At 40.0% G+C, this 6557-nt stretch overlaps 1 protein-coding gene across 2 annotated transcripts in view; it reads left to right on the top strand.

Moving 5' to 3' along the window:
- The first annotated feature begins 386 nt into the window (after positions 1-386).
- LOC129708647 (synaptotagmin-B) overlaps positions 387-6557 on the top strand; it is a 525824-nt gene continuing 519653 nt past the window's right edge. For both annotated transcript variants that reach the window (XM_055654536.1, XM_055654533.1), the window contains exon 1: positions 387-627. The gene's annotated coding sequence lies outside the window, so the exon portion shown is untranslated. The remainder of the gene's footprint in view (positions 628-6557) is intronic.

Raw genomic sequence — 6557 nt, 5'->3', positions numbered from 1 at the left:
CCTTGTTTTGTTTTCACATTGGGATACTGCTTCTTTTTAAATTGCATTATCCATTGATCAATTCTGTTAGTCTGCCTTTGCTGAATCATTTACGCACGCAAGATTGCCACTGAAACGGCATGAGACTCCTCATACCGTATGCTGGTGCTGGAGTCAGCTGCCAGTTCAGTTGCATTTGATATTCCCTCATTGTGCTGATCCAGCAATACTCGATGCAGAGGTGGAGAGTGCATCACAAAGGGACCATCCCCAATTAATGCCGAGAATCGGCATTACCGAACAACACAGCAGCCAATGAGCTGTGAGTGCTGTGAAATACAGCAATGTATCACTGGAGGGATTGCTGGGAAACTGCAGTGCTTTTACTATGATGCTGACCTAAACAGTTCAACACTTCTCTCCTTCTCTCTCTCTCTCTCTCTCTCTCTCTCTCTCTCTCTCTGCCTCTCCCTCTCCCTCCCTCTCTCTTGACGTTTCCTCCTCTTGTATTGTGAGTCAGTTTTCATTTAAAAAAAAGTAAAGTTATCTTAAGTCTTTAGGAACCAGTTTTCCTTCCCCCACTCTGTCTGCGAGAGTGTCCTGAAGACCGTTTTGATGAGAACTTGTCCGGAAGCAGCACAGGCTAAGGTAAGGCTGCTTTGCTGCAAGAGATGATTGAAAGTACTTCTCTCAATTGAATGCATCATTTTTAGGCTGCTGCTGTTTCAGCCCGTACTGCACTGCAGCCAAAGGATTCCTAGTATTATATAAACCTGCAGCACTCCTCCTGTGTGGAGTACAATCTGGTAAGAGTTTGAAGCCTTTGTAATGAAGTGGGATGAATGACTTACATGAGAAACCATTCTACAATGTTTGAAAGAGGATATGAAATTGTACTGTAGTATTTATCCTAACATGTCGAATCCTGATAATAGACACATCTAACGGTGTAGATCATTTGTGCCTCTTTTTTTAAATAGGTTTAGTATATCAGGTTTGATGAATCTGCACAAGCAGCATTTGCATTACTTTTTTTTTCAGTTTTACAAAGCATACAGTTAGTTACCTGCTATTGAATACAATGTAACACTCTCAATATTACAAATGGGGTTCAATGAAATTTGTAGATTCTTAACTGCATTGTTCGGCTATATTGAAACTGGGCTCAGACCTATGTTGTGCAAAACAACAATGTGATTGTTTTAAATAAATAAATGACCTTAATTCCAATGATTGTTATATTGTCAGTTTATTAAATGAATGAAAAGTTAACTATTTGATTGTTACTTTTCCCTTACCCTTGTGATATAATTGTAGAATATGAATCATACTAGTGGTAAGAATGCAGAAAAACTCAAATAAGTCATTTACATGCGTGAAGGTGAACGCTTGTAAATCTCCAATAGACTTTTTGAAAACAATTTTCAAGATTTGGGGGTTTGTCAATAAAATAGGGGATCTCTTTCAAGAGTTGAAGCATCGTTAACATTTATTTGTGCATAATGTGAAAGTAGATCATAATCAGAATAGAAGCTGGTTAGCAAATTTCTACTGCTAATGTGTGAAAAGATGAACAGGAGCCAAAGTGGAAATGGTGTTGATCCCGACGTAAAATAAAATACTGGAAGAGGTTTAACAGTGGATCACAGATCCAGCATTGGAACATGAGGTAAAATTGTACAGTTACGGGGATGCAGAACTCTGGTGTCTGAAGCATAGATTTCCCTAATTTTCTATTAAACCATATTATTGCTTGCTCTAAACTCCTTGATTTATTTACTGTTCACAATAATGAGTTAATCTTCAAGAATTCATAATCCGTCAGCTTCTGGTTAGTATTTACCTTTTCCTGCATTTTTGGAATTACTTGGACTCAATTATGTTTAATTGGTTGTGATTTAGTTAATTCAGATTTTACAGTGAAGTTCATTTCATGCCTGATGCACTTTTAATATTGTGTACGAAGCTTAATTTAAGCACAGTGTGATCTGAACCATGTCATCAAAGAGATTAATGAGTAAAGTTTGTTGAGGTCAATCGTTTCTGCAATATGTTCCTTCAATGATGGTAATTATTTAGGAACAAAATAAGTTAATGGAACATAAACTAGATGAAGCATACCATCTTAATATTACATCTGACATGCCTTAATTGAATTAAGGGTTGCAATATTTTGATGGTGATTTTGTGAGCGATCATTTTAAAAAGAAATGAGCATGAAAATACGGTGACCCTTTGACACAGTCAGCCTTTGCATTGCTAATAAACCTCTGTCATCTACTGTCACTTTAATATTTTTCTCCCTTCATTAATAGGATAAAAGAGTTGTGTTTCCAAACACTGATCGATAATAGCTCTGACTGGAACCTGACTTTACACATTTCGAACTTTGACCAAAGGAAACTCCTTAAGAAATGAGGAAACTGCAGATGCTGGTTTACACAAAAGGAAATAAAGTGGTGGAGTAACTCAGTGGGTCAGACAGCATCTACACTAGCTCCAGCACTTTGTGTCCTTTCATTAAGAAATGACATTCACTGTTTATGGTACTGCTGCATCCATTGAACCATGAATTACAGCGTAATGCATTTTCCTTGACTATTAGAATTGGAGAAGAAATATGTAGTTTCACACCAAAATGTTAACTTGAAAAAAATCATTACTATTGTTAAGGCCTAATATGCTCACTAGAGAAGTGAAATGTTTCCAGTGCACTGATTATAGAGTGGTTTAAGAAATACATATCCCTTTGATGTTATGCACACCACTGATTCATCCTTGGCTCAATTCCATTGATGGATCCCGCCCTGAGTTTCTCTAAACTGGCGTGAACTTTCACTGTGACTTGACAGAACTCTGAGCCAATGTATTTTTGGTTCAAAATTTGAACGCAATCATATAAATATTAGCTGAGGTTAAAAGCTCAAGGACTGGGCAATAGAGGAGCTGATAGGATGTCCTCATCCATAGAACTCAATGGTTCAATAATTCCATGGTACTTTATTGTCGCATGTACCTCAGTAGAGTGAAATTATTTTATTTTTGTATATTGGTGATAATTCTACCATACATTCGGCACAATCATACTGAGTACAAGAGTAGACAACACTGCATCCATAGCAGGAGTCCTACATTTTAGGTGCCATCTTGTACAGTATGGTGACTACATGTGTGAATGAACAGGCAGTGGACACAAAACACTGCTTGAGTGCTGATCCAAGTTTTGATTTGAATTGGATTGCAAGTCCCAAACGCACTTTGCAACAAATGCATCTGGAGTTGCTGCTTCCAGAGTGTGTCAATTGTTCTTCCTCACCTTGCACCCTAAACTTAAAATTCACATTATGTATGTTATCATATCCAGGGTGATAATGAAATGCATCTCTGTGCATGAACGGCAGGTGATTGTAACCTTATAGGTAGCTCCAGCCATCTAGCCTTGGCCTAAGCAATCTCCTGGTTGCCAAACACTTTAACTCCCTTTCCCATTGCCATATTGACCTGTCTGTCCTGAGCCTCCTCATATTGTCAGAGTGGGGCCAAATGCAAATTAGAGGAACAACACCTCATATTTTGCTTGGGCAGCCTACAACCCAGCAGTATGTATATTGAATTCTCTAACTTCAGGTAACCTTTGCACCCCCCCTCTCTCTCTGTCCTTCGCCCACCCTAGTCATCGTACTAGTTTCACTGTCATCCCGTTGACTTTCACTGTCTGTATAATTCGTTATCACCTAGCCCACAGCCAACAATGGACCATTGTGGAATCCACCTTCCCTTGATCATGGCTTTTGCATACCTTTCACCCATTTGTTCTATGTACCTTCTCTATCTCTCATATCCCTTTCCACTGACTCTCAGTCTGAAGAAAGGTCTCAATCCAAAATATCACCTATTCATCTTCTCCAGAGATGCTGCCTGACTCGCTGTTACTCCAGCTTTTTGTGTCTATCTTTGGTATAAGACAGTTCCTTCCTACACATCCAGACATCCGTCCTTTCACCCTTTTTTATTTTTACTTTTAGTCCTGTTAAAAAACAAAATGTTAGTTGGAGGTCTTTTGTGTGGTGGGTGGGGTGCAGAGGAAGGGGGCAACTTTATTTCCTAGTCCCTACCTGGTCGGAGAGGCGGCTTCCTTCCGAACTGCTTCTTCGCCCCTTCCTCGCGGCCTACCATCAGACTGGAGTGGCGTTTCCTGTCAGGACCGGCCGGAACCCCGGCTTCGGCGACGGCACAGCGCTGGGACACCATCACCGAGCGGGCGAGTTGATTTAAACGTGCTATATAAATAAAATGTACTTACTTACTTACAGACATCTACAATTCCATTCAGTGTGCAGGCAAATTAAATACATGCTATTGGTCCATTGGTGCAAATTTCCAATGACCAGCGACAATGATCTACAACAACATTAGAAATCATAAGTTTACTTTTGTTCTTATCCATTACACATGCATACCTGTGTGGGAAGGAACTGCAGAGGCTGATTTACATCTATGATTATCAGAAAATGCTGCAGTTTCACTGCGCGTCAGTCAGCACCTCTGGAGGAAAGGAATAGGTGACGTTTCGGGTGAAAACACTTTACTTTAGTTTGGAGATATAGCGCGGAAACAGGCCCTCCAGCCTACCAAATCCGTGCCGACCAGCGATCCCTGTACACTCGCACTATCCTACACACTAGGGTCAATTTACAACTTTTATCAAAACCAATTAACACACAAACCTGTGCGGCTTTGGAATGTGGGAGGAAAGCAGAGCACCCAGGGAAAACGTATAATCTCTGTACAGCCAGCACCTGTAGCCAGGAACGAACCCAGGTCTCTAGCGCTGTAAGGTAGCAACTCTACCGCTGCGCCATAGTGCAGCCCAGTGCCCCTTCCTCAGACTGAGAATCAGGGGATAAAGAAACTGGAGCGATGAAAAGATTCAGAACAAATCAGAGCCAACACCGATGGCCATGGAAAGGTGGAGCCCACAATGGTCCATTATTGGCTGTGGAAGTGGGATAATGAAAGGATAACATGCATACCTTCATTCTTACAATCATTGGAAGACCAAGTTAACTAAGTGAGAGATGAGATTTTAAAGTGAGTGGGTTTAGAAATTGTCGTCAATGTCAAAGTGATTGTTTGTGCTGCCGACCAGAAAACAAATTATTCACAAAAAGCTAATAACCTTTGTGCCAAGAACTTTCCTTTCTAATAAGTTCAAAGAGATTCCTAGCATTTATCAGTTGTTGTAATATCAAACTGGCTGGAGATGAAACAGGGAAGCTTATTTTAATTAACTTTATAAAACATTATTCAAACTGTGAACTGAAGATTGCACCATACATGCAAGGTTAAAACAGGATGTAGAATGGATTTTCCTTAGTTGTAGCTCTTTTTCTCCCACATCCAAAGACAAGCAGGTTAGTCAATTAAGTATCCTCTCAGTTAGATCAGTGGCGAGAGAATCAGGAAGATTGTAATTTACATGTGTGAGAGAGAGTGGGAAACTAAGCGGGGAATGTGATTGATAGATTAGCTCTTTATGGGCTAAATAAGCTCTATAGGCAAAATGGCCTTCATTCATGTTGTAGACAATCTTAGGAAATGGAAGGACAGCAAATGGTCAATTTCCTACTTTTAAATTGATGAATGAGTTATAAATATCTTTTTTTCAGTCATTTTTAATTTATTATTTTTATCTTTCAAGGAATCTCATGCCATAACATGTCACAGGAAATAAACAGATGTTCACAAGCTCATGTTATAGGAGCAGAATGAGGCCATTCGGCCCCTCGTGTCCACTCCGCCTTTCAATCATGGCTGTTGGACCTATTCCAAAGAGTTGCTCTTCAGTACCTTGCTGCAAAGTCCACCCAACTTGCAGTTGAAGATGCGCAATGTAAAGTCAGAGAAAGTTCAATTGTTCATATGATCTTCTCTGACAACACAATCCAAGTTTGGAGTCTGTGTTGTACTAATTTGCCAGCACTGCACCTTTGTCTACAGACTGATACAGAGTATTCAGTCTACACATTTACAGCGTCAGGCCAAATGCTTACAAAAGTGACAATCTCATTGCTGCAACTGGCAATAAGCTAATGTATTCTTGGCAATCAACTTGTAAGCATAATTCAAATGATTCCTGCTGGTAGACTTGCATTAGAAATTTTTATTAATGTGTTTTCTCTCAAACTGGGATGTCCGAGTCATATGCAACTATGCATAGTGTTTGGTGTCACTTTACCTTTTTGGCCACAGTTTTACTGTCATGTTATGTTAATATTACTGACAGAATGAATAATTTGTTCACCATTATCAATGCAGATCCCATGTCAACCCTTAACATGTCTGCCAATCCATATTGGATGCATGGGAAGGAACTGCAGATGCTGGTTTACAATAGGCAAGAGGAAATAGGTGCAGGAGTAGGCCATTCGGCCCTTTGAGCCAGCACCGCCATTCGCTGTGATCATGGCTGATCATCCCCATTACTGCCTATTTCCCTTGACCGCTATCTTTAAGAGCTCTATCTAGCTTTAAGAGTATCACTGAAGATAGACACAAAATGCTGGAGTACTCAGCGG

Source organism: Leucoraja erinacea, chromosome 24, assembly GCF_028641065.1.
Source record: "Leucoraja erinacea ecotype New England chromosome 24, Leri_hhj_1, whole genome shotgun sequence".
In the NCBI taxonomy this organism is placed as follows: Eukaryota; Metazoa; Chordata; class Chondrichthyes; order Rajiformes; family Rajidae; genus Leucoraja; species Leucoraja erinaceus.
The sequence above is the reverse complement of the archived record's forward strand: the minus strand, read 5'-3'. Positions and strand labels throughout refer to the sequence as shown.